Source organism: Trachinotus anak, unplaced genomic scaffold (assembly GCF_046630095.1).
Source record: "Trachinotus anak isolate AG129_WGS33_773 ecotype Australia unplaced genomic scaffold, CSIRO_AGI_Tana_v1 ptg000014l, whole genome shotgun sequence".
NCBI lineage: Eukaryota > Metazoa > Chordata > Actinopteri > Carangiformes > Carangidae > Trachinotus > Trachinotus anak.
The window spans coordinates 9,276,428-9,304,047 of NW_027273865.1; the positions used below are offsets into that span (position 1 = coordinate 9,276,428).

At 44.0% G+C, this 27,620-nt stretch overlaps 1 protein-coding gene across 18 annotated transcripts in view; it reads left to right on the forward strand.

Moving 5' to 3' along the window:
* robo2 (roundabout, axon guidance receptor, homolog 2 (Drosophila)) overlaps window positions 1–27,620 on the forward strand; it is a 314,222-nt gene that overhangs the window by 169,431 nt on the left and 117,171 nt on the right. The gene's annotated exons all lie outside the window — the stretch shown is intronic.

Below are 27,620 nucleotides of genomic sequence, written 5' to 3' on the forward strand. Positions count from 1 at the left end.
TGTTGTTTTAACTGCGAGTAGTTTTAGTTATATAGCCCTGTGTTTCAGACAAGGGCTTCCACTAAAATATGTATTTTAGTGGTATTCATAAATTCTCTGGATGCTTGATCTGTGTGATTTGGCAGGGAGGTGAGACTTTAAGATCACATATCTTGTTAAGTGACATGAACTGTAGGTATTGTATAGTTAGCTGTAATTATCATATTTCTACAATTTAGCAAAAGGCTAAGCTCTTATTTTCTTCAATGAATATAAAACAAACATTTTGCTATTCAAACATTCAACTATGTTTTGAACAGTAGAAGAAAGAGAAGGAATATTTTCCACATGATAAAAACAATGTGTTATTGTATTTCCAAGATGACCTCGGTGGTAGCAGGATGGGTAGTTGGTTTGTGATTGGGAAATGGACCTTGTGTGTTGGGGGAGGAGGAGGAGGAGGGGCTTGGTCTCTGCATCTGATCCAGTCCCCTGCCTCCCTGAGGGCCTTCCAGCTGCCCCCAGGTGCTAACTGCGTGACAGCAGCTTGATCTATCGATTGCTGTAAGAGGGCTCTCCCAGTCTAAATGAAAATTCATGAAAAATTGATGAAGTCTCCAGATTATTTTATTTTTCCCTTCTCACACTGTTTCTTAGCCTTTCTTTATAGTACTTTCTCGCTCTCCCTCTCTCATGTAGTATAGGTTGCTTAGCAGAAGGGGTTGAATAGAGGTATTGACTGCTCGAGTGGCTTAAAGGTGAAGGGTGAGAGGTCAGGAGGCCAGGAGACGAGGGGATAAGGAAGAGCTAGCAAGGTGAAGAAATAAGAACACCCACATGATGGGTATTACCAGTGATACTGGGTTTGAGAGAGAGAGAGAGAGAGGTTCAGGCTAAAGCCTCAGGCCAGATTCTGAGTAAACAAGGATACAGAGCTGTACTTTATCAGTGGAGCTGTAAAGCACAACCTAAGCTTTCACTTAGGCAAAGGGTTTGATTCAGGTTCTACTTTTACCGCCACACAGTGTACCATCATCACTATCACTTTACTGGCCAAACAAATATACATTTACTGTGTACAAATTCCTTGTAGCATTGGGCTAACACTGGTCACCTTGCATGTACGTCTGTTAGACATCTTGGCATTTAATAAGTCATCTAATTTCTGTTGTTTTGCATTAATACAGAATAATACAGAATAATACAGAATGATACAGAACAATACAGTCAACAGCCAACCAGGACACCAAACTAACTAACTAACTAACTCTTAACTAAGACTAACTCCTCATCTACATTTAATTGTTCATCTAAGGGATCTCACCTCGTCCATTTCTGGTTGTAGGTAAACCAGTATTGACACCACACTACCTCACACAGTTTTGCTCATATTGACCTGACCTGACCCGACCAGGGACACTGATTGAGATGAAGCTTGGGTGTAGTGCCGGTGGGTCAAGTGCAGTTCAACAGGGACAGTTACTATGTTACTTGATTATGAAGTGCAGTGATGTTTTATTAAAGTAGAATCATGTTTAGTATCAACTGTTTTATTATGAGCAGATCAAAGTCCTGAGAAGCACTTTACAGAGAATGGAGGAGATGAGGAGAAATAAAGAAATGGACAGAACCAGTGCAGCACTCATAACTTAACTCAACTCTCCCTTATATAAACAGTAGCATTAGACTTAAAATGCACTGTGGTTAATCGATCAAACAATCATGTTTCACCTATTTGTAAAATATATATAAACAGTCTATTCTCTTTGCTTATTTTTGTTTTTGCTGAAATTAGGCTATCATAGACTGCAAACAGGAGGGAGGGCAATATTGTGGAGCACTCCATGCCTGGTTTGTTTTGGGCCCTGGGCTTTCTCAGCTTTCTCATTCAGCCAGGTCTTCAGGGGGGCTTGCGGAGCAGAAAGGGGTGGGGTGCTAAATCCCACTGCCTTGGCTTACTGCACCGATTAGCTTTATCAGGTCCTGACATCCGTCTGGTGATTGTAATGCCAAAGCTAATCACACAAGAAGAAGCAGCATTTAAATGTATATCCACGTTGAACTGGCTTTGTGTTTATGATATGTCTTGCCCCCCCCCCCCCCCCCCCCTCGTCTTCTACCTCCCTCTCACCCTCCCTCGTATTGAACACACCTTTGCCCCCTTCCGTTCACGAGTGGTTGAGCAGGACCCTGGTGAGATAATTGAATTGCAGCTCTGAAACAGATTGAACTCCACTGAGCAGAGTAGCGCTGCTGCATGCTGGACATCAAGCTGGGCGGCTCTCACCACTGCCTCTGCTAGAGGAGGAAAGGTGGAGTGCAGAGGAAGAGGGGGAAGAGGCCTCTGAGAGGTGCCTCTGCATTATTAATGTGGGCCAGATTGGGGGGACTTTACTACTCTTAGTCCTCCAACCATGTCTCCTTGAAGTGTTAGCTGTTGAACACACATTGTTCACAAATGGATGGACAAGAGCATGAACTGCCTTATGTTATCTAAGTCAGTGGTGCCTGTGCAGAGTGTGAGGATAATGCTCAGACATCACTTTGCTGCATTTGGGAAGAGATTTCATTATAGCTGTTGTTCACTGTCGTGTTCTCCAGGAGACAGCGAACTTGTAAACATACTGCCTAGAGGGTATCTGAGCTGCCTGCTTTGTAATCTTATTCCTCCTCCCAATGCGCTCCAAAACTGACTGCAGGCCAGCACTATGGGATGGATATGCTGCATATAAGAGGGGATGTGCCCCCTTTTCTCTTTTCAGAATAAACTAGGTCAATGAGCAGGTTCATAAATCATTGTGAAGCCTGTGTCAGAGAAGCTAGCTGCAGCCGCTGCTGCTGAATAAATTGCTAGCACTGCGGATATCTATGTATATGTAAGTGTGACAAGGCACACCTGGGGCGATAGGCTCCTTAGGAAAATGTTAATTAGCCCCATCTTCTCAGGTGGATGGGTAGCACGCGTACGTAGTGCTCCAGATACAAGCATGTAGGGTGAACAGTTGCACTTTTAATTGAGTGTCGAATGTGACTCAGGCCGTCTGACATGTATGTGGTTGTATGTGTATTAAACGTGTGTAGTCATCTGCGGCGAGAGGCATGGCAGAGGAATGAAGACACCTGAAGAAGAAGAACCTTCAAGTGTATATCTGTATCCTTTACTTCTTCATTTGTAACCTTTAAAATGCAAATGACAGAGAAATGAAACAGATGTCTTGGGTTGGTGCTAAATGCCACTTGGAATGCGATTGGATGACTGTTAAAAAGGTCCTTTGATATCATCTAATGTACCGCTTCTGCAATTAAGTGAATCGTTAGGTAGCATTTGGTGCTCGTACAACAAGGTAATTAGCAGGAAAATAGAGTTGGGAGAGGTGTGAGTGAAGAGAGGAGGAGGGTACCAAGCTGTTCGTGTTGTGTCCAGCATGAGGGGAAGCTAATAAAGGGACAGGCCAGGAGGAGCAGGCCAGGTGGGGAGTCAGGCTGAGCTGCACTGCCGAGGCTTTCACAAGCTCATCTGGACTCATTATTCCATTTCAGAAATGAGAAAATGGAGTGATGAGTGCACGCAAACAACACACCCGCACTCACTCACACACATGTACACAAACACCTGCCCTCATGCTTGTATAAACCCCAGTAGGCTGAGGTTTAATCTGCGCCGAAGTCCTTGAGAAATAATGAAGGGTAATGAAGGAAGCAGCAACAATGCAACCATTAAGACACATTAGTGATGCATGCCACAGATAGAGATAAAACACAAAAACATAGCACTGTCTAATTACTGTTTAAATACGTTTTTCACTCCCAGAACATCTTGTGTCTATTTGGTTTTGTGGGGGGACGCACAGGACAAAGACTTGAGGGACAGTCTAAACAATTGCAAAGGCCTTAGTGTACGCCTTTGAATGACAGAGATTTCCAAAAAATCTGTTCAAGACATGATGGAAGAATTCTTAATAGAAGGATTCAACATTTATTTGACCAGCTTATGGGATGCCACTCGCCTACCACTTGAACAAAATACATATAATTCTTCTATTTCATGAACTGAATAATTATTCAGCTCATAACATCTCGATTTCAAGAAAAAAATATATTTGTGATGGCTATTATTTTTTAACTCCTCAGCACTATTGATATTTCTCGTTGGAGATGACCAAGTACAGAGCAGACAAAACGTGATGTGACAGAGGAAAAGCAAAAAGTATAGATGCAGAAAAGGCGGGAATGTTGCCCTGCGATAAGAAAGATGGTGAGAGAAGGCAAGGGTGTGAGAAATATCTTCCCCCGATAAACTGTGAGAGAGTAAAAATCCCTGATTAAATGTGTCAGCTCTGTGTCTGTGCAGCTGGAGTTTGCTGACCTCTGTAAAGAGGTGTTGTTATCTATTGGGATTTACTCACACAATGTCCACACGCACACAGACACACACACACACACACACACACAGTTCTCTCCAGCCACATACAGAAGCATGCAGATTACTCTTATCTCATTTATCAGCCACAGACAGCCACGGTAAATGAGGAGTTCCCACCACAACCCGACTCCTGTGCAACGCATGGAAGAGACTGTGCTGCAGAAATGAAACACAAATTTGTAAAATAAACTCTCCCAGGGAGATAAATCATAGGAATACACCACATTCACTACCAGCCCTCTGACCTTTCACTGTCACGCACACAAACTAGCATGTTCACGCACATATACACACACACACACGCACACACACACACACACACACGATCCGTCCTGAGACTGCATTTTCTACTACCCTCAGTGGACCTTATGTCCCAGCTCTGACCTCCCCAGCTCCACCAAGGAAATAGACTGTCTGCGTTACCTTCTTACCTTCAGGGGAAGCGGGAAAGTGCTGAAGGTGGGAAATATAGCACACCTAGGCTGTGGCTGAAGAATGACAGCAGTATTGGTGTAGTGCAGTGAGAGCTGAGGACAAAGATGGAGAGTGTGGTGAGGAGGTACAGAAAGGTGGCAAAGAGATGGAGCACTTAATGAGATCCAAGTTTGTGATGACCTTTGACCATCTTTCTCAGCCTCTTTTTCTCTCACTCCTCACCTCTCTGCTTCTACCACTGTGTCACCTTTGAAGTGTATAAACTGGATTAAACAAGTGTGTGGCGCTCCGTCATGGATGCCACGGCCCGTCAGCAGAGGAGTGAGCCGTCAAGCACAGAATGCTGAGGCAGCCGCTTCTCACGCCCATTAGTGCCCGGCAAGATGAAGCACCCGTCGCACTGGGTTTTGTTGTGTTTCTTTTATACACCCTACTCTCGCTCCTTCACACTCTTGCTCTTTCTCTCTTTATAGTGACACTGTTATTGATGGCCTCTCCACTCTGACAATGCAGGTCTATTGCTTTGTCTCTCCTGCCTGCCTGTGTTTTGCCTCCTCTCTCTTCATTCTCCTTGCCCCCTCCACCCCACGTGTCTCATCACCAATGCTTCAAACCATGGGTGCTCACTCTGCAGTGACCGAAAAATAAATCTTTGCATCAACATTGGGTGTCTAGATTGCACAAGCTTGGCAGCCTTTGGTAAAAAGTAAGCACCTTCAAACAAGCACCTTCTATATAAAATAAAGTTACCCTGCTTGACTCTTGTTTTTCTCTCATCAGACAGTTTGGAGTGTAGACTGAGTGGTAAATTATTGAAATCTGTCTGCAGGCTGATTATTGATCAGCTTTAGAACACAGACAGGGTAAGAGGCTCCTGCTTTCATGGGTGGATTGTACTTTGATTTCTGTTTTAATATTGACTTGTGATTGTAATTTATTCAGGCCCCATGTAGTTTTCAGTTCTCAGTAAGTAGATTTATTTTGATGATCATCAAAATGTCCTCCAGACTATACCCCACTTCATCAGTCTATTAATCTGATCTTCAGCCTGTGCTCAGATACATGAACACATGGGGTGTCCAGCTCCAAGCCTCTGTGAAATTGTTGCACAGGTGTGCTGTTTACCAGCATTTAGATGAATGTGTCTGATACCACTCTATTTGCTGACAAGTGGGTGGGTGAAGGGACAAGTGAGTGATAATAATATTAATCGAAAAATGTGACCCTGAGTGAAATCCCTGTAGACTGCCGCGTTGTGAGGGTGGCTTGCCATTGAGTCCAGCCGGGATTGGATCCTCTGACCCCTGGAGAACCCTTTGCCCTCTTCTATCCACCCCAGATCTCTGTCAAACCATAATTCCTTAACCCAGCGCTCCCTCCAATGAATGTGTCCCTGTAGTGACTGACCTCCCCCACCCACCTTCCTCTCTCTCTCCCTCCGACACTGCCAGAGATGGTAATCCATCATACGGAGGTGGGGAGGAGGTGACAGGGTGGAGGGCTGAAGTTCAGGCGCTAGCTGATATGGGTTAGAATCAAATGTCGCTGAAATTGATTCACCCTCTGGTGTGTGGAATGGTGTGTTATTTCTCCACTGATGTTCCTGGTTCAAATGCCCACTATTTGCTTGGTTACTCTCACACACACCCATAAACACACATTCATTGACACGCATATATGCCTTTGCGCAACACTATAGGGTGCACAATGCTGCTAGGGATTGATCTTATGAAAGGGTCAGGACTCAGCCAGACCCACGATTCAGGCTGTTTATTTTGGGTTAGGACTGTCACACTGCACACTGGCACTCTGATGGATATGTCTTGTTGGAAGCTGTTGTGCACGCTTGCGCACAAGTACACATTCACAGTTACAAACCGCACAAATGCACACAAAAATGTTTAAGGTAAATGGCTTTTCTGGCTGTTTTTCTAGTTGTGAAAACACTAAGGACAGTTCCTCCTGAAAGTAGGCCTGTGGGAACATAGGAGACATGGCATTTCAGCTTCATTAGATCTGGAACCGAACTGTGAGAATAGAGAGAAGGAAACTGGGGGAAGGGAAGAGAGGACTACATGGGATACAAATTGCAAACTGACCCTAGGAAGTTCAGTTTTTAGTGTACAACTTTGTCAGCCATGTGGTTTTGCAAAAAAAAAAAAAAAGACTAAGAAAAAAAACATCATCAGTATCTCCCCTCCCACACCATAACTTTGTGTTAATTTTTTTGCAGTTGCTTAGAACTGTTGCAGGCTTCACTTGGCTCTGGGCCACAGCAGAGTTATCACGGGTCTGGATGTGTTATGACTTGGCGATCTCTCGATGGCGTAGACAGATATTGTGTTTGGCTTGGATTACATTTGCTGTAAGGGACACCTATCAGCCACTAGAGCCCTCAACAGCTGCAGATCAGAGTCGAAACCCGATCATCCAGTCTCTGCTGTCTCCCTCTCTTCTTCTCTCTCTCTCTCTCTCTCTCTCTCTCTTTCGCTCTCTTTCCTCTTTCCCCTTTTCCCTCTCTCTCTCATTTCCTTTCCTGCTGTTTGAAAGTGATACTCGAAGCATTTTGATCACTTTCAAAAGTGAAGGGAGACAAGATCAAATGTTTAAAAGAGTGGTTTTTAAGACAGCTGTGGTTCCATTTCATTTTACAGCCTGACCTTTACATGACTGCACTGCTGCATCCATTGGGCCTATCAGCAGATGAAGTTGGGTAGCTGCTGTGTCTAGTTGAAGGTGACCTTGCATGTTGCAGAGTTAATGGCTTCCCATTTCGATATGGAGTGTGTCCTAACTGCTGCCTTTGCCTGTTAGCCTGCTCTGGGATCAGTCCCAGGCTTGGCCGAGGTGAAGAAGGGGACACGGAGATTTGATGCTGTTCGTTCAGCAGCCACCAGTTCACTGCAGGAGCCGCTGCATCCGCTCTGCTGAGAAATAATGTCTCAGCTTCAGGACAGGCGAAGGCGTGATTTCATGGAGGGAAACTGGCTACCTCAGTTATGTGTAATGCAGTGTGACCAGGTGCAGTGAGATGACATCACATGGTGAATGAGACTGGGAGCTGTGGTATGTGTGGCCACCTGCTTCTACAGCTGGGAGGATGATTAGCAGCTAGCCAGGCTGATTATTAACCAGCCAGACACTCATCCAGCCAAAGGGACAGACAGACAGACTGGGACACTGACAGACATTGCACATTGCCAGATATGAGCCTGCACATTGGTTGGCACAGCAGAGACCAGACAGACTCGCCCAGACCACTTAAGCACTAGCATGGCCAAAGGCCAACTGAATAGAAAATCAGAACACCCTATTCAAATGCTAAGCAGAATCTTATCTCAGTGCCTCTTGCTGCTGCCCCTAATGCTCTACACTGTCCAGGGCAAAGCTATTAACAAACATGGAGGTGCCTCCTGCATTTGTCTGTGTTTTACTCTGTCTGTGTGTGTGTGTGTGTGTGTGTGTGTGTGTGTGTGTGTGTGTGTGTGTGTGGTTGTGTGCGCGCATGTGTTTGTGTGTCTTTGTGTTTGTGTGTGTGTTTCTTTTTACTTTCTGTGTTAGAAGTAGTATTTTGGAAGATACTTTCTTGAGCTAAATCCTAAGAAACATATTGTATTGTTAATGTGTTTCCACCGATTACTTTTGATGCACTGGTCGAAACACAGTAATACCATACACAACAGTACCCACCACCCAGTGAGACAGAAATGAAGGCAGTGAATCATCTTAAGCGTGGCTATAATTGCAGGGATTTGTCTTGGATCCACCGAGATCATCTTATTCCACAGGAAATGAAATCTAACGACACTGAGTGATCACCAAGGGGTGTGTGGGTAACTGATGAGCGCGCTCATTTGACTCCACCAATCTTTAAAAGCCATTAACGCTCTCCTGTTTCATGCACAAATTAGGCCTCCACACACAAAGGCACACAGGCACAGCGGCACATAGTTGTTTGGAACTCGTACAAAAGACAGGGTTTGCAAAGGCACATATGCACATGCACACACATGCCTGTACCCACACACACACACACACTCTGTAACAGACTCCAATGTCCCTCTTTGTCGTCCAACTGGCACAGTGAACGTTTGCCCGTTTGAGGCCTAAATTGCACAGTAAGGAAAAAATGAACCCCAAGACACCGCGTTGTAATGGAGCTGAAAAGAACAGCTTAATTGGGCAACATAAGCCATGCCCAGGCATTAACTGTGAAATTTACATGTTAGCTTTTTTCTTGTCTTTCTTTTAAAGGTCCCTGTGGTATTCATGTGGAACAGACGCATGAATTACAACTCTGACACTTCATGAATATCGATTTGGCTGCTGTTGCTGTGCAGGAGGTTATGGAAAATGATATTATTCAAAACATGTTGAGTGGGAACATCTGCAATTAGTCAGTTGTTAGTTTATGCAACTAATGTGTTATTGCTTTAATTGCCTGTTTTTGGTAATTCACTTATCCTCTCTCATATCCAGCCTTGTTCTGAGAAAAACATACTTGACATTCAAAATGAACTATAATTGAGAAATATTGTGGACACAGTAAATGTTTTCATGATCCCTGGATGACTGAATGTCTTTAAAATGTTAAACTTGATATGGTAAATTGCTCCTCTTATCACATTCTCAGACTCCAAGCAGAAGGGAGTTGTCTGTATGATTTAGCTCCACTCACAGCAGTTCAGGGGGTTGATGGGCTGGTTGTACCTCTGGGTCCAGATAGGCTGACCTTTGGCCAGCTCTGGATGTGACCTCTGACTGACCATCGATTGACCATCATCTGACCCCATGGCTTGAAAACAGAGCTGCATTTGGCAGTCGGGAGAGGATCTCTAGCATACACTGCTAATACAGTTATGCTAGCGTTATTGGGAGATGTATGAAAGGAGAAATAGCCGGGGAAGGCAGGGTTATTTCTGTGTCAGAGGAAGAAAAGCACAGATAACTCAATTACAGGCTAAAGGATATGAGCATCTGTCAGCTTATTCATTCTTATAGTGCTCAACTTCTGTTGTTACTGTAGTAACCTCAAAACTAGATTTCAGCCGGATTCAACTTTGCTTCATGACAAATGGAGCCCAGATTGGTATTGTGACGTCCACAAACCTTTACCCTCCTTAATTTAGCACATAGTTTATCATTTTATGCTACAATAGGCCGTTTCTGCTTTGTAAGACATTTCGTGAAACTAAACCTTGCACAATCCTCCTACATTTGCTGAGTGCTGGACCAGATTGTGTTATCTCTCCTCAGCATCTTCAGCCCCCATCCCTCCTTCATTTCTCCCTTATCCCCTAAACTGCTGTTCCCTAACTGGCTGTAGATGATAACAGTTTCAGCCCAGCAGCCAAAACGCCCATCCCCATCCCCCTTCTCGCTATGAAAAATCAAATAGCAACCTAGTGACTAACTGCTAATAAAATTAGCAGAATTTCTCATATACCTTAATAAGTAACTTGACTCGATAACAGATGCTGATGAGGGCAGGAGACAGCAATGTGATTGAGAAGAAAAAAGAGGGGGGTATATCATTCATCTCAAAATCACTCAACGGTGCCAACTGGGGTGTTGATTGTCATAAATATTCCTGGACCTTCAATTTTCACCCACACGCCCCACCCCCTCTTCACCCCACAAGAGCATCTCACCTCTTCTAACTGCATCTCTGTGCCAGCGACACCACTCGCAGTCCTCTCTCTCTGTCTGTCTCTTTTCTCACACTCAGCAGGGGGATGGTTGGCCCAAGAACGTGGCATCATTAACTTTCTTGACTGGCAGACGTTAGACATGCGGAGGGCTGTCCTGTCCCACCCCCTGCTGGGTGTCCCTCAACCCCCATCACTCCTCCCTGTCATCCGTGTCCATCTCTGCATTTCTTGCCCCCCATCCCCCAAAACAGCCATCCACAGATTTCATACTCTTGATGCTCAGTCAAGGGTGAATGAGAGGATGTATGAAAATGTACATATCCAGTTGGAGTGTGATGGGTGTGCCATGCAACTGTATGCATGTGAATGTGTAGTTCTGGGGTACGTTCATCATAAATATCACTGTCTAACTGTATTGAATTGTTTTGACTCAGGGTCTTTAAAAAGTGTTGAGAGTCCACTGCCACACAGTGTCAGGAGTTTGTTGTTACCACCAGTGTGGCACGTGCTGCTGAGCTCCCTGTGGCGTGACGCCCTGTCTCATTAATCACAGGCCCTGTGCTGGAGCCCTGACAACCCACAACCTGGTGGCGTCCCACTTCCCCGCCTGTATACTGGGAACGCTCTGCACCGTTCGTTATCTGCTCACAGGAAGAAGGCAACACAGCCTTGACAGCTGCCAGTGGTCATTTGAAACAACCCCCCTCTTCAATTGAAATTCTTCACTTCATATGTCTCTGTCCAAGCTTTTTGGCTTTCTCTCGTCTCGGGTTCACAAGTTTTGAACCTCCAGGGCAAAGGTCAGTGGATTTGCCAGATCATCACAGCAACTCTCAACAACATCAGATGTCAAGAGAGTTGGCCGACCATGACGGAGGCAGGCAAAGAGCCCTGCTTGGCCAGCCACTTCCTTCTGGAGAGCAGGGAAAGCAGGACCGAAAGGGAGAGAACAGTGTTTTTACTAAGCATGCTCTCTCCCTCGTCCTTGGCTTCTGGAGTGATGGGGGTTGTGGTAGAGGGGCATTTAGACGTTCGGGGGGAGTGTTAAGGGCTTGTTGGGGTCCAAGTCAGACTTGTACTGTGGGGTGCTGGGGCTCAAAGCAGTGCAGTGGTCTAGTTGTGTCATAAGTGTGTAGCTGAGCTGTCACTTGTCTCTAATTGGCTTAGATCAGACCACGAGAGGCTCAAAGCTCACTGACCCACCCTCTCTCCCCTCCTCACTCCCTGTCTCTGTCTCCTCTCTCATTAGCTTTTTTCCTCCCTGCCAAGATAAAACAATGGCCTCCACATGGTCCTTTCCATTGGGTTGTTTGATCCAAAATCTCTCTCTCATTCCAGCAGGCCTCTCACTTTCTCTGCTTGCATCTGTATCCTGTTATTTGGCTAAATCCTTGCACGGGACAGGCTACTGGTGTGATGAGTGAGGATGCAGAGAGCAGCTTGATCTAATCCTGATTGGAGACCTGATTGATCTGGGCCCCCTGGTCGTCACGGGGTCAATACATGGACTGATGATAACATGGTTCATCTTTAGGGAATAAACCTATCACAGCAGTCTCGCATGCCTATACACCTCATATCAAATCAAACAAAAAATTCATATCAGTTGTCTCCACCATTACAGTTAAAGATGCATCCTAGCACCTGATTTACTAATGCTGCAATCAGTCAGCCTTTTTGACCCCCACCACAGTGGGTATTCCTTCCTGGGCAGTGTAGGATTTACGATGTGCTACACGGGTTCAGGGAATGACCCTCTAGTGTGCATCTCTGATGATGTTCTAATTGGATGGGGTGACCTTTCTTCACTGTAATTTTGAAGCGTCCTTGGTCCTTGGGGGTGAGAACAGATTAGAAAGCAGCAGGGGTGGGCTGATTGATGTGTGCTGTGGTTGGTGTGGTTGCGGATGGACAGTGACAGGTAGAGGGACAGTAACATATGAGTCCACAGCTGTTGAATGGGAAGGAATATACAGACTGATACATGGGAGGTTGCTACATCCAGGCTGACTGATTGCTACCTTCTGGTACATTATCCTTTGTAATGGCTACCAAGCCTATGCCTGCTATAACTGAGTGGTGGGGGAGGTTCATTCTTTGGTTTGTGTATGCATCAGGGCTGTGCCATAGTACACAATTCATGATAAAACCAATAATGTGATAAAAAAAAAAAAAAAAATATCACAGTATGATATTTAGATATTGCATGTTCAAGTATTTTAATCATGATTATGTACAGCAGCAATAGCAAATGTTCTCCAGAAAAAGGGAAGGGACGACTGTTGTGTGGTGGTGGCTTAAATCCTTAAACATCAGAAGAGCTGCAACACATAACAAAGGCCACATGTGGTGTCATCTATTAACCAAACTGATTATGAGACGAGGTGCATGAGGATCCGGGTGGTTGAACTCACTAGTTGATAGATCAGATTGTATGTTCGTTTCAAATTGATCAGAGAACCATGTTGCAATGTTGAGAAAAAAATAAAACCTCAGTTTATACATTCGGTGAAGTAGAGGTGAATGAAGAATCAGATGTATCATATACAGTATACATATCTCTATGTATTTAATCATTTATACATGCATTCACAATCATAGCAAACAATATTGTATTATTTTTATGGATAAAATTGCACTGCAGATATAAATATTTGTGGTATAAATACAGGATGTGTGTATGAGTGTTTGTGCAACTTGCTGTATGGTTTATCCCTGATTCTGGCTGCTATTTTGCTTTGCATTCATGTATAGTCACTGTGCTCACAAAGCTCCTGGCATATATTTATTTATTGTGTCAATATGAAATTTGCTTTGCTTTTCTTTGTAGCCAGAATGAGTTGAAGTGTGGTGAATGGGCTTGTTTTGGTGCATTGACTGGTGGATCCTATTTTGACGGCGTATGAAGCTGGAACTAATTCCCGCATATTTATTTGGCTTGGTCTAAACAAGCTAAGCACTAACCCTACTTAATATTCCAGGACATGCTGACAGGAAAACCCTATTGGTGATTGTAAAACAGCTTGAAACAGCCTTTGGAAAATTGTGAGTGGAAAAATCCAGGAGCCTCAGAATGTCAAAATAATTTACTCCCTTGTAAATGAGCATGGTCCATGCAACAATTTAAGGTGCTAGAATTTGCTTCTCCAGCTTTGTTTTGTTATTTTATTTAATTTAGTCCCAAGCTAATATCTGAAAGCTGTGGTAAAATGCTGAGAGGAAATAATCCACTCAATGACAGATACTGCCAAAGCATCCTCATGGCTGTTAACTGGATTCATCAGCGTGTGCTATTTCATTGCTTACTATAGATGGCTGTTCTAAGTAAATTAGTAAATTAGTTGTTGGGTCTGAGTGTGTCATTGTATGTTCAATACGTACAGTCTGTGCTACAGTATGTACTTCTCACGTGATCTTAGACTGATATAGTCAACCAAACACTCGAGTCCATTTAAACCCTTCGTCATTATTTTTCCTGCATCTTATTCACAAGGGTAGAAAGATAAAAGAGCCTGAGCGGGAAGAAGAGCCTCATCCCTCTTCCCCAGTCATCTCCTCCAGGCTTGAGGCACTTTTTTTTGTGGACTGCATCTGAAAAGATCAGCTTTAACAACCTAAGCAAATATCCATGAAAAGGCTTGTGAAAGGGGGGCCTTGAACCTTCTGTAGAACAGGTGTGTTTTATAGCACTGTATTTCTCCTTTGGTCTTTGATGCTCTACAGTCCCACACATTTTGTGTGTAAGTGTGTATTTCTTAGTGGCTGAAGCTCCACTGTAGCGGTGAGCCAGCCCCAGCAGGAGACCCACAGTCAACCCTGTGCCATGTGAGAGCTGCGGGGAGCGGGCTAACGAGGTGTCCAGGCAGCTGACGGCTTTGTCCTGCCGCCTGTGAGTGGCGATGGCACAAAGAGTGTCCTGCAGAGAGTCCTGTCTGTTCTTTGTGTCTGCCATTCTCCTCAGCCCGGCACTTTGGGCTACAAAAGGAAGCCGTGCGAGGCAGCATGATGGCATCAGGTGGACGAGGCACTGAGCCTGCCCCCCATTTCCCTCCTCCCCAACCGTCTCCTCTCTAGACCACAAAAAAGCATATACTATAGTCTGGGATAGCTTTGAATGTGTGTCTTGTGTTGGTAGGCTCCTGTGCCATTTTCACTGAGGTCTTGGCAAATAACTATCATTTTATTAGCCTCCCCATCCTCTTTTCTTGTCCCATCTTGCCTTTCTGTCCTGTCCTTTTCTGTCACACTGTGCTGAAGTGAGTGATGATCCAGAGGATAGACGGTTCTCTGTCATGTGTTTGCTGCTTGTATTTGCTCAGTCTCCCATCTTCCCCTCTCTGCTCTCCTCTCTAATTTATGAACTGCTACACTTGAGTGGGCCTTGTGCCTATTAAAACCAGCACAGCGCCTGTGTTTGTCCTGGCCTTTCCTGCTCCACAGGAAGCTCATCTAAAGCCTCCACTAGTTAATGCCACTGTAGGGGGTGAGCGAGAAACATGGACACTTTTGTGGATCCTCTGCCCACTGGAGGGAGAGGTTTGACGCTTCCTTTAAAAGGCCAAAGTCATTTGTCTTTGTTGTTTTCTGTCTCCCAGGAATTGTTTAGAGAGAAAAAGACAGCGAGGGAGATAAAGAGTGAAAGGGAGTAAGAGCAAGCAAGAAAACATGCCTGTCTTTGTAGATGGGGCCTGTTTCTTATCTGAGCCATTGTACTGAAACCTGTGTTTTGCTCTGTTCTACATTCATTGGCTTCTGATGAGTTTTCTCTTCATTAAGTTTCTCTTAAACAGCAGCTGTGTATTGTCTCATCATCACTGTTTGAAACATTACACACAAAATCTGAACAAATTCAGCAGTGATTTGTTTATTATTTTTAAATTGCTCACATTTACCATTCTTCAGAGCTATAAATCTAACTTAGCCAACACCATATGCGTATATGGCCCTATAAGTCTCCATCAATATTTAATCATATGGACAGCAGGTGTGAGTAATGGTTACAGGATTTATGGTGCCTCAGAGCAAAGACTCTGAGCTTTGATCCTTCAACCTGTGTTACAGTCTTCTCTAGTGGTCAGAGAAGCTGTTACCGCTCTAGTGAGTCAGCAGCATGAGCTGAATGTCCATATGGAAGCCGGACATGCTCCAGTTATGTAGAAGCAGACACCAGTTCTAACAAAGAGTCCAAACCATAGGCATCAAACAGTGTATTCATATTGACAGCACAGCATCACTGCAATGTTTTATATGTGAATGCCACTTGCTGAGCTGAACCACAGTGTTTCCATATTGTTGTAGTAATCGGATTTAAAACAGAAGAACGCGGGGGCAGGCAACCAAGAGAGAACCACAAAAATCACAGAAAGGTTAGGATGGAATCCCAAAGGACTACAAATCCCCTCTCTGAAATCTTATTGTTTGGAAACCATGAAACCGGATTCCTGTAACAAGTCTCTGATCAGTGGAGCCTTGGCCCAAAGGACTCAATTAGACCAGAACGGCCCTTCCTGACCAGGCCTTTATTTTGCCTCCTTGCCTCTCCCAGCATGCTGCTACCACTGCAGTGGAGCTGTTTAATGCCCCAGTTTGGGAGCACAGCACATACAGCACACTGAGCAATCACTTCACTCATCCTTTGCCCGTCTCATTACACACCAGCAGCACAAGTCCACACCAGGATGTGTGTATGCGTGCATGTGTGTTGCTTAACAGTAAACCTGTGGCACTCCCTTTGACTTAGTGTTTTAAATGGTGGCATAAGTATGGTAAACATATATTAAAAACACCATCAGAAAATAGCAGTTACTGAGACATCCCTGCAGTTGGAGGCAGTAATCCAGAATTTAATTTCAGTCATTTTGCCCTCCTTCACTTATGATTAGAGTGAATTATGATAATTTCTTGATTATGGTTTGGCCTCTGCCTGAGAGCCTGAGGACACTCCTTGTCTGAGCTCAACAGAAGACGTTAATAAGGAGAATGTGCAACCTACTGGATCTGCAGTGTCAAACACTTCCTCTGAAATGCCATAAACACAAGCTCTGCTTTCTGTACAAGCTGCCCTGCACTTATTGTAGCACATTATGGCATGATGTGATAGGCACATTTTTTTTCATTCTGATCAGGTTTTGTAGAAATATTTAATCCTACATCATCTGTGGTTCAACATCGGATGTGTGTAAATCACCTGTAAAGATAATCTACAAAGAGTGAGATGAAAGATGAGAAACAGGACATTATGACAAGCCATGAAATAGCTCATCTGATATTACAGGTACATGAATTAATGTATGTATGATAATGAGCAACTGGATTTGTGTGTGTGTGTGTGTGTGAGGGGAGCATCAGCAGACGGGCCAGCGAGCTCTTTAACTTGGCTGCCATTGTCTCGAAACCCAATGCCACGCCACTGATTCAGATTCAATCAGCGATTCAGTCAGTGATTCAGATAATACAAACTGGATCAGCCACATTGCTTTCTTCACACGAAAGTCAATTAGACCTTCATTTAAAAAGCAAAATTAGTTGTTATAGATTTAATAAGTGACCTGGGTTGTGGCGGACTGGGCAGAGCCTGGCTGGAGGTCCGTGGGGAAATGAGGGCCTCCTCACCAAAGCCCACTCATAATGACTTCTGTTTAGTCTTGATAATGTCTACTAATTAGTTAATCAAAGACAATGGCCCTCTACATACACCTCCCACCTTAGCAGCTTCTGTCTGCTTCATTGAACAACAGCTCAGAGTGTAAGGCCTTGAAATCCCCATTCAGTCTCATCACTGGCAGACACACCTGGTTGGGTTTGGTGTATGCCTGCAGCAAGATGTACAACACATTAATTTCCTGAATTAATGTGAATGGATGCATGAACAAAAAAATTATGCAACGTTCTGTGTAATAAAACATGTAAGAGGATAATGAAATATTATAAAAGTAATACACTTCATCTCATGTGAGGTGTCCATGCTGGTCAGAAGGTCGATATAAAGACCCTCTGGGCTGGACAGGCTGGAAAAACAGAGCATTGACAAAGTGTCTCAGCACCCCTTGGAGCTGCCATCATTGGGTGAGTAATACTCTGTTTTCACCGTAATCAATTAGTAAGCCTTCATTAGCTAGGCTATTCATTATGTTGGCGTGTCAGGGACGGGACATGGTGCAGTGGTCGCCCCTGGAATGGGCACGTCAGTGGGTGCTGATACATGACGAGGCTCTCACGATTGCTCTTGCATCTAAAGAGGACACAGCCATTACTTTGCTGCACAGTCAAGCAAGCATTACTCTGCATGGCCAAATCAACATTACTTTGTTGTTACACAGCCAGCCAAGTAAGCATTATTCATTTCACTTGCACAGCTAAGTAAATATTATTTACTGCTCTTACACAACTAAATATTCATTACACTATATTGTTAAAACCATTTGAACTAATTTACTTTTCAACTAAAAAAGCTATTTCTTCTCAACATGGCTGTTTATGCGGTAACAGTACATATTTGGGGATTCTTTAAATGAGAAAGTGCAAGCAGCTCTGCCTTTGGCTTATAGCTTGAACTACATAGTAAGACATCCTAAACATATCCCAATTACTCTGGTTTCTCATTGCACTTGTGAATATTGCAGTAGCTTGCGAGCTGCGCTAAGAATCATTAATGTAAAACAGATGTTAGAAGCATTCCCTGGTGCACCAGCTCTCATAGCTGGAGTCTGTACCACTGCGGCATCAACTGCTCTGCTTGTTTGGATGCATATTTAATAGAAGCAGAATTGATTCTACTGTATGTATGCATGTGTGTGTATGTGTGTGTGTGTGTGTGTGTGTGTGTGTGTGGAGGGGGAGGGGGGGGGGGTTGCATGTGTGTGTTGGTTTGTCAGTATTTGTGTGTGGGCAGTGTTAGAGATACCCACAGCACAGTGTGAGTCCTCTCTCTGTGTGTAATGGCCTGTGCTATAGAATTATGATGAGGGGCAGACAGAGATTAAAAGAGTAAGATATTGAATGACCCTATGATGGATGAGAGCTGTTTGGGGATCAATTAAACAATAAGAAATTAATTCTGCCAGCGACATGCTCATTAGGGACTTGGTGAAAGGAAGACAAGGGGGAGAATGAAATGCGTCACTGCTATATTTTATTATGTCCTTTCAATTTGTGTACTATCTTTTAAATTTCCAGAGTTTTGGAGAATATACAGTAGATGTCAACCACTGTTTTATTTTAGTACATACAAAACATTTATTAGCAACCTTGAATCTGATCATTCCCAGTACATCCCCAAGTGTTTCAACGTATATGCTGTGTGCATGCTGCCACTCTCCAGATCTGTCCTCTATGTTTACCATATTGCTGACCTTGTTAAAGGCCACAGCTAAGAGCCTTTTTCCTTCTTCCACTGAAAAGAAGCTACTATCAACCTTGGACACTACCGTGCAGTCTTTGTGTTGCCCACTGCAGCTAGATTTGGCTGAGCAGAGAAACAGAGGAAAGTCAACTAATTATGGGAGCAGCTCGTATCAAAGGGCCGCTGAGCGCTGCAGATACGGGAGCCAACAGATGTGAGTAACAGCTGCCATGTTGAGTGTCAACCTTCTCGGTGCTGTCAGTCTCCATTTGCCCTGTGCACGGGTAAATAATGTGTTGTCTTAATTCATTTGCCTCCGCTTGCAACAGCCGGAGTGTAATGGATTCTAATATTAAACATGATCCTGTTCCAGTGTGCAATTAGTGTGTAGCTCCACCTATTAACACTTACATATTAATGAAGGTCTCCCAGGGTTTGCTGAATGGTGGTTGTGGGCCTAGTTGTTGTAGGAGTGGGGCACACCATTGGCAGGCGCCAGCGGTTGGGGACCTATCAGTCTGTCTGCCAATGAAGGCACTATGGAACTTTTATGGTGCCGTGGCAGAGCCAGCACAGCAGCCCCTCCCCCCCCCCCATGGGGAAGGCGATCCTGATGCGCTGGCTCAGGGGTGAGCACACAGACGGACAGGCGGGGCTGGTTGCCAAGCTGGGCCAAGCCCACTCGGTGCGCAGTCTGTCTGTCTGTGCATGTATGTGCAAATGTCTGCTTGGGGGATTTTCGATGTGGATGGACTGCTAAGTGGAAGTTGAGAGGATGCTGTAGGGGTGTGGCTGCTAAGTGAGAGTGGTTGAGGGTGCACTCTGTGCAGATGGAGGGATGGAAGGTTTGCTTGCCGAACAGATGTTTTAGGGGTGTATGTTTTTCTTGGGGGTGTGACATGGTCAATGAAGGGCAGTCAAGGGACTATAGAGAGGACATTTGTTGTTGAGCCTGCTGTTCCTCTGAGGCTACTCATGCAAAAATGTGAAAGGTGAGGCTGGAGATTTGACATGTGGGAGTGAGTCCTGCCCTCTCTCAGTGGTCTTAGGCCTCAATTATACTCGCTTGTGGACGCACAGGCAGACAGCTGCAGATAGATTCAGACATGACGGATCCATAGGTGTGCTAAGTCTGCTTTGAGTCCACTTGGACTGTCACTAATGCCGATGTCCTCATAAGCAGCTCAGTAACCCCTCAACAAATTTGAGGGTACACGGATGTCTGCACAGTCTCACATGCATCCTGCTTGGGGATACAGACAGTAGAACACTAGCTTTAGAGCTAAATTGTTCCCTTTGTTGCAAATATTTCTGACTAATGTACCTAATTCATGCAGTGTTATGAAGATGTAGCCATTGGGTCAACAGGCACTGTTTTTTTTTTTTAAGCTTTTTTACTTCTATATATAATCATCATAACACTCCTTTCATCCTTGGGCTGTCTGTTTGTCTGCTGTGGTGTGCTTCTCCCTGGTGCACAGAAAAAACAGATTGGAGTTTTCATTAAGGCAGAAAAACTGTCAGATTCCTGACAGCTTTTGATCTGGACATATGCTCTGATACGGCAGAAGCAAACCAAGAACCAAGCCTAGAAAATCTCTCCCTCTCATCTCTATCACTCTTCTTCCATCATCCTGCTGCACTATAATTCTGGCTACATTCATACTTCACCTGCAGCTGAGGAGAAGAGCTCTGGTGCTTGCTCTGAGCTGTTTTTTATATTTGGTGGAGCTTTTTTATAATTGGTGGATAGAGACGGGTCTTTGAGTATGGATCATGGCTCTGTAATGAGTCTCTCAGTGTGTATGGGTGTGAGTGTAGGGTGTAGACCAGCACTGAATGGGAATGAGATGAATGCTGGGTGGAAATGAATTTCTAAAGGCCATGGTGCTTCATCACAGGCCCAGCACTGCCCATCCCACTCCTGTCTGAATAACACCAGAATTATCACTCAGAGGGAGGAGAGAGAGCGATGAATACCTTCAGCTACTACACCCTGGGGACTCTGGTACCCCAAGGCCCCCCTCCTCATGTCACTTTCTCTTCTACACACACACACACACATGAATCTACTGCACATTCACACAGGTAGAGATGGGGGGGGGGGCAAACATTATGCACTAATGGTGTGCTCCATTAATCATACAATGATGAAGGCCATTTCCTTTATTTAATTGGCTGCCAGTATCTCAGTGTCTTTGTTGCATGTCATTTCAGACTCTTGTTGGCAGTATGCTTGTGTGTGCTCCACCCTTTTAGCTAGCAGAGTTCTGCATGTGGGCATGGCTGAGAGCTCTTCAGACACATCAAACAAGTGTCTTTTGTATCCGTTCATAGAATAGCGCTACTACACTGAACAATTTCAGCAAAAAACCTGATATTTCTATCATGCAACAGGATTCAGTTGGCTTCACGCTGTTGACTTTATTTTGAAATGCAGTGAGAGATTTACATTTTTACTTACCCAACAATAATTATCAGTTAGTATTGAACAGCTAGTGTTCAAATCAGGGTTTGACAGAGCACCTATATCTAAGACTCATAGGCATTTGTTGAATGCTAACAAAATAATCATTGTTTAAATGTATTAAAATTATGACGTTTTCAAACTTAACTCGAAGTAGAGAGATTATCCAAAAGGTCTGGAAGGAAATGGGTTTGGGGCCGAGGCTGGTGCAACAGAAGCTAAGCAGAAGGTGGGTGAGACCAGGGATTAACCAGTAACAGCAGTCTGATTTAAACTGATCAAACTTCTGTCAAGTCATACACAAGGTTCCTCTGCAAAAAGGGGGTGCATAAAAATAAGTTATTAATTTATATTTCTTCATTACTGTCACCTCCTCATTTCCACAATTTGTCCAGTCTTCCAGTTGCCTTTTCCTCTCAGCCACTTTACTCTTTCTTTAGCTTGCTGTTGTAATAGTTGTTTTCATTGTGATTAATAACAAAAGAAAGGTTGATAAAAAGAGAAAAGGTCCATTTTGTGTCCACTCCTGAGCTGGTGACTATCAGACTATAAATATGGAAGTGTTGTAAAGACACATGTAGCAGAGAACGCTTAGCTGAGTCCACAAATATGCAGTGGAAGGGGTCACTCATCCTCAGAGACCCTGTCCTTTTACTTTTGTTACTTGTGACACGCTAGAATAGGGATAAATTTTAGTGCAGAAATACAGAGTGTCTGTGCTTACTATACTTTATCTTTTCTTACTCTACACCAGAGGAAATAGCAGCATTTGTGTGCCACTGAACAGATTTTACTTGGCTTTTAGGAGACATGTGTTGCCGCTGGTGACTCACTAATAGGTAGCAGCACTAATAGAGCCGCATGTTAATGGAAATCATGTTGTTGGGGATATGACTAACAACAATTGCTGATATGTTTTGTTTGATCATAATATTCTGTATTGCAAGTATTACATGCACATTTATCCATGTGACATGTATATTTGTTTTTAGTTATTTAATTTTCTTCTGACAGAACCCACTGTGGGTGTGATAATATAAGCTGATTTTCCCGCAGTAGTATTGATGTGGAGCTTGATGCTCTGATGAAATTGGGGTAAATTGTTTGGTACTATGTTTCTTTAGTGCACATCCGACATATTAATAGAAAAAAAAAACTAAAAAAGGTTATTTGTTAAGGCCATAACAATGTAGTCATAATATTTGGATGCACAGAACGCTTAAGCTGAAATGAATTAGAAATGGTAGCAACTGTCATGAATCATATTGTGACAGACAAGGCTGTGACTAAATCATAATGCCTAGTCAGAAAGTTCCTTAAGAGAATATTTGTTGTTGTTTATAATAATTTCTAAAACATATTCTCGACACAGTCTTTTGTGCTGCTCCTAATCAGACAAGACAGCTCTCACATTGCAACAATAAGGGAAGCACAAAAAGAGGGTCTGCAATTATGTACTACTTACAAAGGATTTTTTGATTCACAGAACACTTGGTAGCAGATTTAGACAGGCTTGTCTATTATCGTAATGCATAGTGCCTGTTCACAGTGTGGAGGGGAGAGCAAGAGAGGCAGAATGCTGCGGTTGGCTTGTTTTGCTCTTTGAAGGCTGAAGGAGGGCATGGCAATATTTACTGAGAGAGTGCTCCCCACCCCCCACCCCCACCCCCAAGTCCCACCCTACTAGGCTGGCGTTTGAGCTTCACAGCCGGGGGATGTGTTTTGCGCCAGTACATCTCTTCTCCCTCCCCCTCCCCCTCAATCTCCCCCTCCGTAAGCCCTCTATGGACACGCTGCACAGGGACACCCACTTCCTCATTAAAAAACCAACAGCCATTAATGTTAGATGAGGGCAAGAGGAGCTAGAGGAGGGAGAGCGGGGAGAAATAGGGAGGTGTTTTCCCCTTGATCGACTCCTAAGGATGCATGATGAATCCTCACAGACACACAGGCCGACATGCTGAGAGAGGGGAGGAGATGAGAGGCTACAGACATTTTTCCCAAAGACAGACAGACAGACTGACAGACATAATTGAGGTCTTATAAAATGGCTGCGGCATCTCATGGAGACACACCATTTCACATACTGATAAATGGATCAGAGATTGAAACAGAATAATTGTGAAGTGCAGGATTTGCATGACTGCAGGAAGCATAGTTAATGACAGATTTGTTTAAAAACACGTCTCCCTCCCCTTCTTCCTTTCTCGCACATACACTTATACACTTACACACACATACACAATGAATATGGAAGCAGCTAGTGTCATGTATAGATGGACTGTTAATACCCAATATGCCCCCACTGTGAGCTTTTAAATTGGTGGGCTCCCTGGAGTGAAAAAAAGTGACAGGGAGAGTAGGGGGTAGCAGCATCTCAGCCATAAGTCTGGGGTCAGAGTGACAAGACATGGCTTAGAGCTTAGATATAAACTAACATGCACAGACGCGCCCAAATACAAGAAAGCATTCACAAATCTGCAGTTGCCCTGCGTTGTTTCATTATGAGAGTACCGAGGGCAGATTGGTCAATTCCCTCCAGTCTGCTGAGACCCTCCACTCGATTCCACTTCTACCTTTCCAATTGTGATAGACAGTTAGGTGCGGAGAATCAATCCTATCAATTTTGGGATTGACCCCAGCTGCACAGTCTGTAAACTCATGAGCACCCAGGCTCAGATCTTAAAAGCGAGGGTTTATTTAGATATTTACATGCCGGTACTTGGAGCTTCTCCTTTGCTGTAGACAAGAGGATCACCATTGTGCACTCTGTGTGTGTTGATGTGTGTGGGAGGAAATTGGGGTCATTGTTATTCTACTGTTTTTACAGAGAACCTCCAGGAAGAAGCAAAGCTTACAGCTCAAAGCAATGTGGGTGGATGTTTCGGAGGCTTTCGGAGGGTGTGTGGTTGTATTATATTTTTGTGTGCCTGCTGCACATGTTTGTGGGTTCGTGTGTATGTGCGCTCATCTTTTCTTTTCACATATTCATCCAATATCATTTGGCTTGTACGGAGAGTTCCAGAGCCCTGATGAGAAGGGGGGGCCATGGCTACAGAGTTGTAGCCCTATAGCGGTGGCTGGTCTGTGGGGAGCTTACTGTGTGTGCACGTGTCTGGAGGCTCTGTCTATGTGCATAGAGCTGGGGGAGACAGAGATGGAGGGAGCGGGCAACCAGAGCTAGCTGGCTGGGTAATGAATTTACTCCTGCGGCACTCTTTAAAGCATAATTACACTCATCAAAGCCAGGAAGGCCTGTCTCGCCCACTGATTCTTAGCTAAAACAAAGGCACAGCAAAAACACTACGGCGTGATTCTCTTTCCATATTACCATACCACAGTTACCACGACAAACCACAATATCATTTTTATGTCTTTTTCTGTCTTTTGCCAGAATACAAACTGTAAGTCAAATTTTTCTGTGTAGAAATGACCATAAATTGTTATGACCAATGGCCATAACAGTTTGTGGTCAAAGAGCATAAATACTTTAGAGTTCAGTTTAACCACTTTGAATAATACAGAAAAAAGTCTGTTCATCCTTAGTCTTCATAAATCAGTCCACGCAGCACCACTAAGGTTTCCTCTTTTACTTGATCTAAGTTCATTTTAGCTCTGTGCAGGACACCTGGTTCCCAATTTACCTGTTTGATTCTCAAATTCAGTTCCACATTACCCTTGCCATGGCTTCACCTCCTATTTCTGTAGGAAGGTCAAAGTTTTGTCGGAGCATTTGGTTGTGTGTCCAGGCACACGGGGGGGGAGTGTGTGGTTAGCATACAGAGAGAAACCCTGCAGGGAGTATCTAAGCCCAGCTACACCTGTTCTAGGTCTGGTGACGAGAGGGGGCCAGAGACCAGGGAGCTTAGTGCACCACCCAGCTCTAAGACTGGGATACAGAGGATCAGACACTGCTGGGTGAAAATGAATTCACACAGACACACATGTGCACACACATTCAAGAATGCATGTGTATTATACAGACTTTCATTCGTCTCTTTTTGACCAGTAGACACACTTTCGTTAGGTTGAGTTCATGATTTAAACCATTGTGATTCAAAATCACAATTCAAAAATTTGGTTATTAGATGTTAGGGTAAGGAGCTAGGGAATTCATTATGCCAATGATGGGTCCCCACAAATGTAGTAAAACAAGGATGTGTGTGTGCAGGGTGTTTGCGCAGGCTGTGTTTGGACTCATTACTGCAGGCCTCTGCTTGGTAATTTTTTTTTTTTTGTTTCGGTAAAATTGAGATAAGCTCTCTCTCTCTCTCTCTTGCTCGCCTTCTGTCTCACTTGGTCTTTCCTCCAACTCAACATAATGCACAGTTTCAGTGTTTTGTTTTCATCTGCAAGGCCTTTGTGTCTCTGGAGGATTTGTCATCTGCCTACAGTATTTTAAGGGTCTTAATCTCCCACCATTTGATTACTACCAGCTAATTAAACAGAGAAGATGCCAGGCAGGTGACAGAGGGATGGCACAGTGAGGTGGCATCAGTCCCAGCCTTGAAGCCAGGGTTTTTTTCTTATCCTCTGCTCTACTGGCCACAGTCTGCACAAATAGTCTAAGTAGTCTGTTATTTGCGTATTATGACTGTACTTATATGAATTTTAGCTTGTACAGTGAAGTACAGTATATATTCAGATCCGTTCCAAGAGCCAAGATGTTTTTCTTCTTGGTTAAATAGACCTAGTTTTTTATTTTGCTTCGCCCTCACTACTGGACTGCCGGAGGCCAGCGGGAGGGAGGAGTGCTGACTTTCAGGGCTCTGCGGCATGGAATGAGGAACTGCTGACATCAGCATCCAAAAGGCATACTGGTGAGAAGGAAAGGAGTGCATAGCGGGGGGGGGGGGGATAGCTTATAGATTTATTTCTGTAAAAATTTTCATCTTCACAAAGTTCAATGTCTCTTATGAATTTTTAGCAGCAGGTACAAATCTTTAGCTGTGCATCCATTTGGTGTGACACCTTGCCACCCACAAGGCTGCTTAAAAGAAGGAGTGAAATGGTGGCACACAGATATGAAGGGGACAATGATAAATGTCACAGATGACAATGAGTTTGTCACAGCCGAGAGATGCCCTTTTCCCCAGTCCCTTAGCAGAGATGCTCTCTTCACAGGTCTCAATCCCTTGTCAAGTGGTTAAACCTGCACATCCATATGCATGCTGCTACACATGAAACAGCACGCATCTGCTTGTCGTGCTCCGTGGCTGCCCTGGTAGACAGGGAGACAGGATGTCCTTAGCCCCAAGGCCAGTGAGACAACACAGGATCTGCTGACCGGGAGAAAGGGGCCACCAAGATCCTTAGGGCAAACCGATGCACTGCTGTGACTGTGGAAGAACTACTGTATCTAGTTGACAAAGTAGATTCTGTCAGCTTATCAGCAGACCAATATTCAGACTGACCTCTTTTGGCAATTTACCAATTTACTCTCTCATGGGAATGTAAATTCATCGAGGGAGTGTGGATGTGTGGTAGTTGTTAAGGTGGGCACACTGAAAGGCCTCTTACATATTTTCTAATTATATTCTTTTAGGAGACAGAGCGTATCTGTATGCTTTAATTATTGTTAGTCAAACAGAAAATTCCTATCTACTGAAGAAACATTCCTTCACTATTCCACCATTACTTTTAATTTTTTATTATCATTAAAACTTAATGGGTTTACTTTTGTTCTTTGTGAGTATGGTTTTTTTTTTTCCATTTTAATTCTTCAGAACATATTTGCCTGCCGCTACTTTCTCTCTGTTTAATCATGATCATCATCATCTATCACAGCTAGGACCAGTATCCATTAACCATCGGAGAAAATGGAATATCGTCTTCATGGGTACTATCTTGAAAAGGTTGATTTATTGACTAATGGTGTAATCTTTTTCATATTATCAGGTTTTGTAAATACATTCTTTTTAAATTATGTTTCTCTGTGGCTCTGCACATTAGCAATAATAAAACCCAGTATCTCAAATACGAAGTGCCACCAGCAACACTTAATTAATCTTAATTGCTTTGAAACAAGCCAGCCTGCAGAATTGCCTTGTTTTTCCAAACGACTCTTCCCTCCACAATATTGCATACAACCATTTTTCCCCCTGTCTTTCCTGGCATGATGAAATGCTCTTTTCGTCGCTATCTATTCCTTATCCACTCTGTACTGCCACACACTCCTCTCTGCGGCTGAGGAAAAGCTTTCAGAGGCTGCCAGAGCAGACCCGTCATCTGTTGGCAGTCTATTTGCTGTTGGAGGCGGGGGATGAGTAATGGCAGCACCACTGTCCTTATCACCAGTCCACACACCTGCACTCCTCCCTGTGC